This window comes from Heterocephalus glaber, unplaced genomic scaffold (assembly GCF_053883595.1).
Source record: "Heterocephalus glaber isolate CG9 unplaced genomic scaffold, H.glaber_assembly_v1.0 deba00000071, whole genome shotgun sequence".
NCBI lineage: Eukaryota > Metazoa > Chordata > Mammalia > Rodentia > Bathyergidae > Heterocephalus > Heterocephalus glaber.
The window spans coordinates 29522735-29538317 of NW_028258137.1; the positions used below are offsets into that span (position 1 = coordinate 29522735).

At 36.9% G+C, this 15583-nt stretch overlaps 1 protein-coding gene across 1 annotated transcript in view; it reads left to right on the forward strand.

Annotated features, from left to right (window-relative positions):
* Positions 1 to 15583, forward strand: part of Ces5a (carboxylesterase 5A) — a 353566-nt gene that overhangs the window by 158510 nt on the left and 179473 nt on the right. The gene's annotated exons all lie outside the window — the stretch shown is intronic.

Consider the following 15583-nt stretch of genomic DNA (forward strand, 5'->3'; position numbering starts at 1 on the left):
GTCCATCTGATCCACCCTCCTAGGATCATTCTACCTTACCTTCAAAATTCTTAGCAGCCAGTGGTGGCACAGAAGTACCAGGTGCCTTATTCTGGGCGCTTAATTATGGGTGAGGTCAGCCATTGCCTCACGGTGTCTCCAGGCAAAGTCCAAAGATGCTGGAAGCTCTAGCACAGCTTACATTGTATTTCTTATCCTCATTGGGGGTTTACCCTCAAAATTTTTCCGCCACTGCTGACATTGAGCACTCTTTAAAGGTAAAGCCCCTGTTGGCCTTGGGCCAGTCCTCTCATCTGGAAATACAGGTCTCTAGGGGAAGAAGTCTAACACTACTTCCAAATAAGAAGCATTTTCACAGTGCACTATAATTCATCAGCTATGTTCCTATTAGTTGTCTCAGATGATCTTTATAAATTTGTGAGTTAAACAGGACAACAATTATTTTCATTGAACAGATGGAGAAATTGAGGCCTACGAGTTTTACTGCCTTTGACTTGGAGGTGATTAGCTAAGACATAAAATGTATCTCTAGCTGGAATGAAATTCATTAGGCTTTCATTAAAATAAATTAAGCTTCAAGATAGCACCACGAAAAACATTCAATAATTAACTGGGTATTACAAAGGCAAAGTTCATTGCTGTGCTGTCAAGCCACTTTCTAATAACTCTGGGCCTTGGCTTATGGCTTTGCTTCTAAATTCTAGCATGTGTTCATTTTTAACAAGGTCATATTTTACTTTTCAATAATAAAAATGTTTGTAGCTTTTTGTTCTTAAATTTAAAATAATCTATCTTGTTTTATCCTCCTAAATAGTTTATATTATAAAGGCCCTAGTTATTACTGCTCCTATTTAGCTGTTGCAGAAGCTAGGGTTAGAAGAACTTCCAAATCTTGAGCAATAGATGTTTGCTCTGGTGTTTACTCTGTTAAGTACTCCACTAGTTCAGAAAACACAGCAGTGTACAAGACAGTTATGATGCTGGTGCTCTTGGAACTTAGCCAAGTGGGGGAGAAAGACACACAGATAAGTGCCTACTTAAGTAGATAATGAAAGTACATTTCGATGAGTGCCATGAACTTGAACCAGGTGCCATGAGCACTAATGGCAGGGACCTTACCTGACTGAGTCTCCAAAAAGATTCCTAGGAATCCATGGGTTAAGTGGAGTTGGCTCAGAGGTTGAAACTTGGGGTCAGAGTGGTCCAGGCATTGGTACTGGTATTACAAAGGTCTTAAAGAAGAAAGTTGTTTGGGATATCAAGGAAATGAGAATACCAACATCGCCAGAACACAGAGAACAAGGACAGAGTTGTCCAAGGTAAGATTGTTTCCATTCTGGTGCATGAGCCTAATATTGCCAGATATTCCAGTTTTTCAAGCCAAATGACTGCATTCACATTTCAAATATTCTTCTTCTTCTTCTTTTTTTTTTTCTTGGTACCGGGGATCTAATTCGGGTCCTTGCATTTGCGAGGCAGGCACTGGAACCATTGAGCTAAATCCCTGGCCCACAAATATTCTGCTTTTTAAAATGTTGGTAACAGGGCCAGGGATTTAGCTCAGTGGTTCTGATGCCTGCCTCACAAGTGCAAGGTCCTGAGTTCAATCCCCGGTACCAAAAGAAAAAAAAACACCCTAAAATATTGGTAACAAATTCAGATTTTGATGCTCCACAGTGTGAATCCTGCCTCTGGGAAGATGGAATAGATAGACTTTTCCCTATTTCTCCTGCTAAGTACAACAAAAACCTGGACATTATATATAGATAATATAGGATAAGACGGCTCTAAAAAGTGTTGATGAGAAGACAAATTGACTCAGGGTCTTTGAATCCAAGATGTGACACAGTGACCAGTTTCCTAGACTTTCTTTTTATATCATATATTTCAGACTTGGAACTGAAGAAGTCAGCAACGTAGAAACACTGATGAGCACAAAAACCTAGGCCCCAATAAAAGTTTGTTCTCTCTGACCAAAGTGAGAAAAAGGAGCAGCCCAGGAACACAGAGGGTTTCAGACGAAATTACTCTCTTCCAGCCAAATACCACAAATTAAACTGTAGTGTCACACCCACTCATGCCAACCAAGGCCAAGTGTGAGCCTTGACTTCCACACTCTTGTGAGGCTTAATAAGAAACCCAACATCCCTGCTGGGGTGGTGTCAAGAAAAGCCAAGTGGAGAACTGGAACTTTCATTTCATGAGCTCACGATCAGTTCTTTTCTTTCTTCTGGCATGCAACCATGATGTCAGTGAAGACCATGGCGGGGGGTGGGGGATTTGGCAGCTGGGGCTTCCACTTCCACCTGGCAGTCATACGGCTCCCCTCACTTCCCTGGGGTGGTCCAAGAGGAGGACTAGTGGAGGGTTGGGACTTTCAAATGACAGCACCGTGGGTCTGTGATAAGATACGTACTGTGCATATAATGTACCACCAAAGTATTTACTAACAAGTTAAAAAGCTTCATAAAAATATACTCAAAAGCAGTATAGAGATAAATGAAAATGCACTTGTAAAAAAGTTCAAGGAGGTAGGAAGACAAGAAGGAAGTTAGGCAAAAGGAAAGAAGGCAGGAAGAACTGAAAACACACAGAAAATAAGAACAGAAAACAAAAAGTAAAGTGACAGACTTAAGCCCTATTGAATTCTTTCTCCTTAAGACTGAGAATAAAGCAGGGGTGTCTATGCTCAGCACATTCAATATAGTGTAGGAACTTCACACAAATGTAGTAAGGCAGAAAAAGAAAATAAAAGGGAGACCTATCAGAAAGGAAGAAATGTGTCATTATTGGCAGATGACATGATTATCTAATTGGAACATTGTAAGAAATCCACAAAACATACAAAATTCCTAGAACTAAGTGAGTTCAGCAAGGTCACAAAATGCAAAATAATCATCAAAAACATTCCAGCAATAGATATATGGGCACTTGAAATTTAAAATATAATACCATTTACCGTTGCTCAAAAATAAAATACTTAGGTATAAATCTAACAAAATACATACAGGACTTGCATTCTGAATGATGATAAGATTATCAAATATCTAAATAAATAAAGAAGAATATGTGTTAATGGATTGAAAACTCACTATAGTAAAGATGTTACTTCTTCCCAAATTGATATATTTCAATTCGAGAATATTTCAAAATGTATGTGGAAAGGCAGAAGAACTAACAGTTAAGATAGTTTTGAAAAAGAATAAAGAAGAAACAGTCCAATTTCAAAACTTAGTACATAGCTACAGTAATTAAGATTGGATCTTAATTATGTTGGCAGAAGAATATATACATAGATCAATGAAACAATAGAAAACCCAGAAATAGAGCTGCACAAATACGCCCAACTGATTTTTGGCAAAGGTGCAAAAGCAACTTAGTAGAGAAAAGATAGCCTTTTCGACAAATGGTGCTAGAGCAGTTGGATATTAATAATAGGTGAAAAGCAAACAAAACAAAGAAAAACCTTGTCCTGCCTCACATACTATACAAAAATTAACCTAAAATAGATCACAAGCTTTTATGTAAAATATAAAACTGTTAAACTCTTAGAACAAAACATATGAAAAGATTTTTAGGAACTAAGGTTAGGCAAAAATAATCCATAAAAGGAAAGATTGATAAAATGGACTCCATTAAAATGAAGAACTTCTTTTAGAGCCCGTTAAGAAGATGAAGAGACAAGTTATATAATGAAAGAAAATAATTGCAGCCATATATCCATCACATAAATAGTACCTAAAATGCATAATATGAAGAACTCTCACAACTCAACATAAAAAACCCCAGTGCAATTAGAAAATACATGAAAGGCATGAACAGACATTTCATTGAAGAAGATCTATAGATGACAAATAGGGGCATGTGAAGATTTCAACATCCTTAGCCATTAGGGAAGTGAAAATTAAAACCACAATGAGACATCACTATAGAATTATCAGAATAGCTAAAAATAAAAGTAGTGACAATACCAAATGCTGTTGAGGACGCAGAGAAATTAGATTATTTATACATTGCAAGTGGGATTGTAAAATTGTGTAATGCTTTGGAAATAAGTTTGGCACTTTGTTAAAATACAAATCATGCAATTATCATATAGACCAACCATTGCACCACTAAGCCTCTATTCCAGAGAAGTAAAGCCTATGTTCATACAAAAAACTGAATACAAATGTTTTTAGCAGTCTTATTCATAATAATAAAAATTGGGAGTGGTTTAGATGTCCTTCAATGGGTAAATGATAAAACAAAGGGCCAGGGATTTAGCTCAGTGGTTCCGCCACCTGCCTCACAAGTGCAAGGACCCGAGTTCGATCCCCGGTACCAATAAAATAAAATAAAATAAAATAAAATAAAATAAAATAAAATAAATAAATAAAACAAACTGTGGCACATCCACAATATGGAATACTACTCAGCAATCAAAAAGATCTAACTGATGATACATGTAATAAAGTGGATGAATTTCTAGAGACTTATTCAGAGTGAAAAATTTCATGGTTTCATGCTAAATGATTTCATTTATTTAAAGTCTTTAAATAACAAGATTATAGAAATTGAGATTAGTGGCTGCTGGGGTTGTAGAGAAGACAAAGACAGGAAATTGGTGTAGCAATAAAAGGGGGATGTGAGGTATCTTGTGTTGTGATGATGGAAATATTTGATATTTTGACTGTACAAATACTAATATCCTGCTTGGGATATTGTATTATAGCTTTGCAAGATCTTACCATTGAGAGAAACTGTGTAAAAGACACATGGAAATTCTCTGTACAATTTTTTATAACTGCATATGAATCTACAATTATCTCAAAATAAACAGTTTAAAGAAATATATTGTGAATATCAAATAAATACATTTCCTGATAAAATATGACCACTGTGTTATGATTTAAACTTTTTAGTACATTTCAAATGCTACCTTCTTCTTGTGGTCCTTCTGATTATAGGTAATCTCTCCTTACCTTGGCTATGTGGAGCAAACTTGTAATTCCTTTATGGCACCTACACATTTCTCTTGGTTGTATAGATTTACATATAGAAGTCACATCATCTTACTTGTGAGATTCTACTATATTTTTATGTGCTGAAATTCCATTTGGGTAATTTTTCAAATTTGATTGGCTGTAGTCTCTTTGTTTTCTCGCATTGTTGATTCCCCTTTTTTAAAATAATTTAAAAGATACACAGTTTATTGCCTCTTCTATGATTCAGTTAACTAATATTTTTGGAGTCTACGATGTTACAGTGGAAGAAAACCCTCAAACTCATTTCTCCTACTATGCACTCACAATGTAGATCACTTCTGTGATCCCAAAATGTATGGAGGTTTCTCTTTATCATCAAGAAAGCAGTCAATTCTGCAGAGAACACCAGCTGAACATCCTCTAATTCAATTCAATTCTGCTGCTATCTACCTGGAGATTGTGTCAGATCCCACAGATCCAGGGCTTGGTCCCACGATACTGCTTCTAGTTCAGACGTCAGTCATAAGTTCAGGCCACCAGAACTGACTAAATGGCTACAAATTCAATTTTCCATGATCCCTCTTGTTTGATTAATTTGCTAGGGTGATTCACAGAACTCAGGGAAACATTATACTTATTTTTACTGGGTTCTTATAAAGGACATCTTAAAGAATGCGAATAAGCAACCAGATGAAGACATAAATAGGGTGAGATCTGAAATGCTTCTGAGCGTAGAAGCTTCCATCCCTGTGGAGTTGGGGTACCCTACCCTCCCAGGATCTGGATGAGTTTTTGTTCACTTTCCTGTAAGCCCTCATGTAGTCAGCTATCTAGAAGCTCTTTGAACCCTGCCCTTGGGTTTTTATGGGGACTTCATTGTGTAAGCATGATTAAAGCATGAACAACTGTAGAGAAATGTGAACAAATAGGGTATGACCTAACACTAACAGACTGAATGGGGAAACCCAGCAAAGCTTGTGTGTTCAGGTTTTTTTTTTGGCTCCTTTGCACAACATTCCTTTCTCTAGGACAGTAATGGAGAACCTTTTAGAGACAGAGTGCCCAAAGTGCAACCCAAAGTCCACTTATTTATTGCAAAGTGCTAACACTGTCCCTATCTGTGTTGTTATCCAGTGCTCACTTGCTGGGGTGAGGCTAGGGTGACTTGGCTCGCGTGTCCAGAGCACTCTGCATGCCCGCTGCAGCACACATACCCTAGGTTTGCCACAACTGCTCTAGGGTATAGAATAGGACTTCTTCTGATATAGGGGTCTTATGATCTGCTAGAAGACAAGGTAGATCAAAAAATGTCTTTATGGCCATATTTTTCATTCTTATGATCTGCCTTGGGCAAAAGCAAGGCAGCTGTGATAGTTTATTGTGATATGTCAACTGTGATATGTCAACTTGAATGGATTAAGAAACATCTATCAGATTAGTAGAACACAGTTCTAGGTGTGTCTGTGGATGATTTGGCATGTCATCATTGCCATAGCCTTTGGATGTGATGGCTCCTTTGGGCTTCCAGCGCAGACTCTTCAGCCTTCCCATGCAAACCCTTTGGTTTTTTGACATAGACTCTATACAGATGCACACCAGACTCTGCAAAGGACTCCAGGCCTTCAACCTTCAACTGGATCCTCTGCCTCTCCAGCATGCAGATGGTCATTTGCATTCTTCCACCCTTGATTCTACAGGTGGCCGTTAATAAGCCTTTTAAATAAATCATACACACATAATATTATATAATACATAAGATATACATAATATATAAAATATTTAATCTTTTCCTCTAACAAACCCTAACTATACAGCATGAAGACTTGCGGGGGGGGGAAGGAGAGTGAGAGAGCGAGAGCGAGAGAGAGAGAGAGAGAGAGAGAGAGAGAGAGAGAGAGAGACAGAAGAGTTCTTTACTATCTGAGGTCTAAAGTGTAGCAACATTATAACAAAAGACTGTCTTCCACTTTTATCTCTCTGAAGTTATTCCAAAGCTGGTTTAGGAACCATGGGCAGCCTTACTGTTCCAGTCATTTAGGAAACACCAAGGGATATGGGAGTTATAAGCCAGAAACTATGTACAAAATCCAAAATATAGAAATCATAATGTCAGAGTCTAATCCTACAATTTATTGTGTCTTCTTTTTGTCATATGTGGTAGATTGTTTCTTCCTGGATTATATAGTTTTGCATTGTGAGCTTATCTTTAGTAAGGCTTTATCTATAGACCTCCTGTGAAGGCTGTGTTGAGAGTGTTTTCTATCAATGGAGTAATTTTATATTAATTAATTCAAGCTCTCCGGGAGAAGTGGCAGCTGAGGACCATTTGTAATATTAATTTGTTGGCTTAGGGATTCTTATACTGTACAGGAGTCTTAGTCACTTTCTCATCCCCGGGACAAAATACCCTACACTAACAACTTAAAAGAGGAGAGGTTTATTTGGCTCACAATTTCGCGCCAAGGGATTCAGTTGCACATTGGCTGGCTCCAAGGCAGAAACTGTATGGTGGAAGGGCCTGGTGGTGGAAAACTGCTTACCCAATGGAAGCCAGAAAACAGAGAAAGGAAAGTCAAGAACAAGAATACACCCTGCCAGGTCACACCTCAAGTGACCTTCCTCCAACCAGGCTCTATCTCCTAACAGCACATACATTCTGCTGCTGAACTCATCTGTGGATGAACCATGGATGACTGTAGTGCTCTCTTGATCCCATCACCTTCCAAGCACGTGAGACTTTTGGGGGACATTTTAGACTCAAGCCACAACAGACAATATAAATTTGAACCCCAAACTACTATATCATGAACTGTCCTGAAAGCCTCTTTATTTTCTCTTTTACCCAATGCCTAAGTTGATTTTTTTATTTCTTCCTTATTTTTCCTTTCAATTATTTGAATTTTTTATAATTGTCTTTTTATACTGTATTTACTTTTTTTAGTGTTTTTGAGGGCGTCTTTTATATAGTTTCATTTGTGGTTGTCCTAAATATTATAAACATTTCACTTCTCACTGTTACTGATATCAATATTTTACCACTTGTAATGTATGAAAACTTTCCTTCCATTTAGGTACCTTTATCTTTCTCAAATTTAAATAGCATTGCTTTGGATATTAGGAAGGTTATAATTTTTGTTTAAATTATCAATATTATTTATAAAACTCACAAGGACATAGGTTGTACTCATATTTTTGTCCTTTCATCTTTCTACACGCTTTAAGTTTCTTTTATCATTTTTTCTCTGTTTAAAGAACTTCTTTTATCCATTGTTAAGAGAAATTCTCCTAGTGACAAATTCTACTAGTTTTTCTTTCTTGAAAATGTCTTGATTTTTGGTTTATTTCGGATGAATTGCTTTGCTGGGCATAGTATTTATGGTTGACAGTTTTCTTTCAGTACTTCAAAAAATGTTATGCCATTTCCCCTGGTCTCCATGGTTTCTGATGAGAAATCTGTTGTCATTCAAATTGTTTTTCTCATATAGTAAAACTGACTTTTCTCTGGCTGCTTTCAATTTTTTTCTTCATCTTTAATTTTCAGAAATTTAATTATGTTATGTCTCAGCCCAGATTTCTTTGGATTTATTGAATTGAAAGTTGATTTATCTTTTTAAATTTGTAGCCTTAAATTTTTTAAAATCAAATTTGGAAAGTTTATATGAGTTATTTCTTCAAATACTCCATCAGCTTCACTCTCTTTTTTCTTGATTTTTTCCCCCAATGATGCAAAAGCTGAATATTTTGTTATTTTTACACAGGTCCCCGAGGCTCTGGATTTTTCTTTTTAAGATTTGTTTTTGTTTGCCTTTTAATTTATTTTAAGGGCTTACTTTGTTATGTTGTTCAGATTGGGTGAATTTTATTGATCTGTTCTCAAGGACAGTGATTCTGTTTTCTGACATCTCCACTTTACTATTGAACCCACTGGGTTCAATTTTTGTCACTGTATTTTTCAGTTACATAGTGTCCCTTTGGTGCTTTTGTTTTATAATATATACTTTTTTGTTGAGATACTCTATTTTTCCATTTGTTTTAAGAATTAGTAAAAAATTTATGATGGCTGCTCTTAAATGCTTGATAGACAATCCCAGCATCTGATGTATCTTGGTGTTAGTATCGCTTCATTGTTTTTCTCAGTGATTTTTCAAGTCTTTGGTATGACCAGTTATTCCCAACTGTATATTGGACATTTTGCCTCATGTTACAAGTTCTTGATCTTATTTTAACCTTTTCTTTTAGCAGCCAGTCATTTTGCTTAAGTTTAGCAGATAGTTCTGGTTTATTATTATGGGTTGTGGTTCTGATAAAAGTTTAATTTTCAGGGCTTCATAGTGTTATTTTGGTTTGTTGGATGTTGCTAACTGTCCTGCTGACCCTGCTGGTATTGGCAGAGATAGTAGAAGGGGATTTCCCAGACTGGTCACTAAGTAGAATGTAGGTCCATGGGAGCAAAGAGGCTTCCTAGGCTGAGCCATTTGTCTTGGCAGAATTCCTCTTGCTGGTACTTCCTGGACACCACCTCTCAGTGGAGGAGAAGACTCACAAGCTCAGTGAAGAAGGATGCTGTGTCTCCTGGTTACTTACTGATCCCCTTAACTGGTGTCATCAAGGTGTTTTTAGTGGTACTCCCATCATTCCAGGGGAGAAATTTACCAGAGCTACTTTTTATTGGTAAATAAGGGGTTGGTAATGCCTGGCCTCAGTTGCTTTCTTCTGTTGGGTAGGAGGTGAGATGATGCCCTGCCACAAAATTCTTCTCTAACTCTGCAGTCCCCAACCAGTCCTCTTTTTTCTTCCCAACTCAGAATTTTTCAACTGTCTCTTGCCTTATATCTGGGTTTATATTTTATATTAGAGAAGAGTAGGGAGGACCAAGTCTACACAGTATTATCCAGCTATAAGCTTTCAATTCATATTCAAATTTTGGAATTTAACATTCCAATGATTCTGTTACCTAATTGACTCAATATTTTTACCTATGTGGTTTTTTTTGTTGTTTTTTTTGGTAACAGGAATTGAACTCGAGACCTTGCGCTTGCAAGGCAGGCGCTGGAACCACTGAGCTAAATCCCCAGTCCACCTATGTGATTTTAGAACTTTCCCATATGTAAATTATGGATAGTTTTAAAAAATACATTTTAAATATTGACATATAGTAATTATACATATTTATGGGATACAATGTCACATTTCCATACATATAAACAGTGTGCAATCATCAGAGTAATTGACATATCTAGTTCCTGAAATATATGCATATATACCTATATACATATTATAAATGTGTATATGTATACATATATACCTATATAAATATATATAGGTATATATGTAAAGAATTTCTTTGTGTTGGGAGCATTCAAAATCTTCTTTTACCAGCTCTTTTGAAATATTCAATTAATTATTGTCAACCATGGTTACACTACCATTCTATAGAACATTAGAAGATATTCTTCCTATCCAACAATATTCCTGCAGCCATTATCCATCCTCTCTCAACTGTTCCACCTCCCACACCTTTCTTAGGCTTTGGAAACCACTATTATATTCTCTAGACTTTAAGATCAACTTTTTAGCTTCTGCATGTGAGAAAGTGTGGTATTTGTCTTCCTGTGCCTGACTTACTTCATTTAACCTACTGTCCTCTGGTTCCACCCATGTTGCTGCAAATGACAGAATTTTATTCTTTTTATGGCTGCATAATATTGTATTGTGTATATATACCCACATTTTCTCTGTCCATTCATTTGTTAAGGGATACCAAAGTTGATTCCATTAAATAAATTTTTATGTGATAGGTTTTCAGTTTACATGTTAGCATGCATGTATTTTTATATTGTTCCATTTTTTCTTTTTGATCTATTTAATAACAAAATACTAGATGATGACTTGAGGAAGTTGTGAACATTTATGTTGTAGGAAACTAAGGACCCTTACTTGTACTCTGAATTATTTCACAATGACTGCTTCTCTATATATCTCTCTATTCAATTCCCTTATTTATGAAACAAGACAGCTAGACCAGATAAGATGTAAGAGATGACCTTTGAAAATATACCATAGGTGAAAAGTAAGGATGATTCTGGGAAATCTTAAAAAGTGATGGATATTTTGGAAGGTATGAACAACAGGAGACAAACTTATGCTAATATTTCTATGCTTTAGTCCGAGGGGCAAAGGCTGGCCAGGGGGTGGGGCTGATTAGGCACCATGTTCTAACTCTGCCAGTGGATCAAAGATAGAGGTGGCATCTGCACTCCAAGAGGGTGTCCACAACAAAAACAGGTAGGAATGCTTTATGCAGCTGAGATTAGCTTCTTTAGGAAACATATTTAAAAAGTTCATGTTAAATAAATTTAGTGAGGAGCAGGAAGAGTTCTAAAAAACTGAAAATACAGCTTTATGAGGAAAAACTCAGGATGGTAGGTTTAGGCCATGTTAAATAATTGGCTTGGCAATAGGAAGTATTTAATGATCATCTTCAAGTATACTTTGAGAAATTTTGTTTTTGGATGTAATTACCCCCAAATTTTTCCATGGTTCAAGTATGATTTTTTTTTTTTACATTCCTTAAGCAATACTTTTCTTCTAGTGAAATACCTTAACTCTGGGAGAAGCACAGAATGATGAAGGAATTTGCCTGTGTGTTGCTGATAGTGGCACAGAATGAAGACTAGAATTGTTTTCACACCTTCACCTCTTCACTCTTTCCATTACTAGTTAAGCCACCATACTTCAGCTCTTAAAGAGATCAGAATTCACTGAAGCAAGCTCAGTCTTTAACAAGATGGGCTTCAATTAGGTGAGATTTTTTTCCCTATAATTGACATTTATGAGAGAATGAATCTTGCTGGATAACTTCTCTAAGATTAGGATTCTAGGTTTTCAGGACTGGGTATGATATTTTACTTGGAGGCAGGAAGAGAAGATGGCCTTTAGAAGAAAAAAATCTCTGACCTTGGATATGATTGCAAACAGATATTTAGAAGTAAGAGTATTGAGGTTATGCTGAATATCTTTCATTTACTTCACCAGGTGCATTGGCCATCATTCTGTCACTTAGGAGAGCAATCTGTTGAGACTCAATGTAAGAACTTTCTTGTCCTCTGGCCACTGAGGAACCATAATGGGAAGTGTTGAGGGTAGGAGATAAATCAGGGTATTTATTTCTGCATGTTTATTCCTTTATTTCTTCCATACCCTGGTTGGGACCATCCACTGAAAATCATACATCCTATCAGATGATCCTCTCCAATGATGGTTCTCTGCTTCTGAAAGCCATGACTGCTACCTCCTCTACCCTGCAGACTCAGAGGTGGTAACAGCCCTGCTGTTATGTTACTGGTCTTGGGGCTGTATTCTATCTTGCAGTCTCTTTACACTTTGGTCACAACTTTGTAAATAGTCCCTTTGCAAACTAATTAGACCAATCATAATATGTGTGGGAGACCCATTCTCTCCAGTACTCTGATGGCTACACTTGTCTAAATAGGTAACAATGCTAGGAACTATATTGAAATGGTTGAACATTTGCCAAGGTATTGCCAACTATAATGTATGTATGACGCTTTTCTTTTCTTTTCTTTCTTTTTTTAAAAATATATGGTATTTTCTTTTTTTTTTATTGATACATTTTAGGTATACAATATAATGACATTCATCATTGGAAATTTGCACCTTCACATACTCTCTTGGTTCTTATTTTTCCCCATTCCCTCTCCTCCCTTCAACCCCTCCATCCCTCCCTATTTACAAAGACTTTGTTTCCATTTTTTCATTTTCTCATATTAATTCCATTCCTTTCTTTCCTTTCCCCTACCCCTCCCGCTTCCCCTTTCCCTTTTCCCCTTTTCATCCTATTTCACATTATCTATTAGTAGATAATATTAATCTATTAGTTAATAGATTAATAATATTATCTATTAATAGAGCTACTAATTACCCATTAATAGATAATGTGACACTTTTCTCAAGCTGAGAACTGGAGAAAACTTTTCAAAAAGTCAGACTATGATGTTCTAAAAACAAAAATTGGCTTGTGCTTTTGGGTAAAAATTTTCTCCATAGAAAATGTCTCAAAACATTTCTAAGTCATTTAAGTCCATTATCAGTGTTAGAGAAATCAGATCATAAACCCATAACCAATAACTATCTTTTTTTTTTTTTTTGGTTCTAGGGATCGAGCTTAGCTCCTTGCACTTGTGAAGCGGGTGGCGAAACCACTGAGCTAAATCCTCAGCCCACCAATAACTATCTTTATAATTTCCTAAAAACTTAGCACTAGTCATCAATAAGGTGAATGATAAAAATCTTCTTTGGGAATTTGGAAGAACAGAAAAGTAGGACTGCTATAAAATTAGGATCCCTGAGTTTTGTTTGACATGTAGGATTCCAGGAAAACAGGTCCCTTAATTTTTCTGAAACTTCATTTCTACATTAATAAAATATAGGGATTGGGCATGTATTAGTTTTCCTGTTGCTGGACACAATACCCACCACCCACAATTTAAAGGAGAAGTTTAGTTTGGTTCATGTTTTAAAGGAATTCAGGCCAAAGTTAGCTGGCTCCAAGGCAGGAGCATCATGCTGGGAGGGTATGGTAGGACAAAGGTGTTTAGATCATGGCTGCTGGGAAGCAGAGCAGGGGAATAGTGCAGGAGAGGAAGGGGCAAGGAACCAGATATTGTACCCAAGGTCATGCCTCCGTGACCCACCCAGACACCTCCCCAATCCCCTGGATACTCCCAAGACAAAAAGTTGACATAATCAAGTTTAACTGTCTCAGAGGTGGTTTTAAACAAACTCCTTTTTAGCTCTTATAGGCCATGTGATAATAATGGGAGAATTGGTAGGAATATTAGTGTGTTTATAAATGAGCAGCACATCATGTGATGAAGAGGACTATGGAGGATGATGTGAAGATGGGAAGGAATTGGGATTTTGGTGCATGGATGGTGAGTACCACAAATATAATAAGGAGAGAGAGGAAGGACTCTGGAGTATATTTTGGGGATGAATAGGGTAGAGGAGTGTGACATATAAAGATTTTGCCCTTCAGTTAGAATTAAGTCCAGAAACTGAGATAAAGAAAGTGCTAAATAGTCAGTGTTGAATGGACAGAGATATTGGGGGTGACAAGTGAGTTCCTGCTTGATGGTACAAAGCCAGGAAGTAATGACACCTCAATGATGACAATGACACCATTTCTAATATCAATTAATGCCAGAGAGAGAAGTAAATAATAGGACCCATGTGAGAGATACAGAGAAAAGTATACTGACTCAAGTTTTGGGGATCTTGTTCCTATAAGTCAGCTGTGTAAATTTGGCAATTTATTTCCTTCTTTAAGTAATTGAGTTAAACTAAATAATACTTATGACCTCTAAAGCCATTTTTAAATCTAAAATTCTAGGAGCCCATAATTCACAGACTATGTTCTTAAATAGTTTAGGATCTCTTGGGGAAGGTAAGATTCCAACTCCCTTAAAGCAAGAGGAGGCAGTAGGGCTTGGAACCAAGGGAAGAATATAGGCAAGAGAGCCAATAGCCTCCTTATCCTCTCCCTATGCCTCTTGTAGGGTCAAATGCTTTCCTTCTTCTATTCTACATCAGCATGGGAGAATAGAGTAGGATGCTTAAAAATCTCATTTTAGGTAATCTTTGTTGTTTCTCATAATTATTCACAAATATTCAAGGTTTCTTCCTATCCAGACAGATTCAGGTTTTGTGGGGCCTAAAGTATGTATAAAAATATAGCCATTAGATACAGCGGTGTGTGCCTGCTATCTCAGCTATTTGGGAGGCCAAGGCTAGATAATTGCAAGTTTGAGCTACATACCAACATACCATCTCAAAAATATAAAAACATAACATATACAAAAATTTTACTTTGTACATTTTGTAAAGCACTTGGCCTGGTAAATATACTGTTTTGTTCTCTCCTGGGAACTAGAAAGGGAGTTATGCTAGTAAAAGGATAGAAACCTCAGCTTCATTAGTTCCTCCAAGCACTTTTGTTCTAAGCTTTTGGTAGCTTTGTATTTCTTCACTTATTTTGAGCTTTAGGTGTGACCATCTGACTTGAATTAGTGAATAAAATGTTACCAGATATCTGTCACTGTGGACTGGAAAACTACAATCTTGTGTATGATTCACCATATCCCTTTCCCTCTGGCCTGGGGACTATGGAAGCAGCTGTCAGCACGGGTCTTCCATCATCCGGGGCCTGGGTTTATTAGGAGTGGAACTCCACTGCCATAGAGAATGCACTATGAATGAAATAGATCTGTGTAGTGTGAAGCCAATAAGATTTTGAGGATTGTTTGTTACTGCAACATACCTTAGACAAATCTGGTTAAAACAAGAGATGATGAAGTGGTTTCACAGGTATAGCATCACTTCTTTCTGGGAGAGACAGGGCACTACTCATCTCCATTTTTCAGATAAGTCTGGGACTCAAAGAGATGAAGTGTCTTTAGCGAAGTCAGTGAGGGCTAGGGACTTAGCTCAGTGGCACCGTGCCTGCCTCACAAGCTACAAGGTCCTGATTTCCATCCCTGGTACCAAAAAACAAAAACAAAACAAAAAAAGAGAGTCAATGAGTGAGTAGGTGTCTG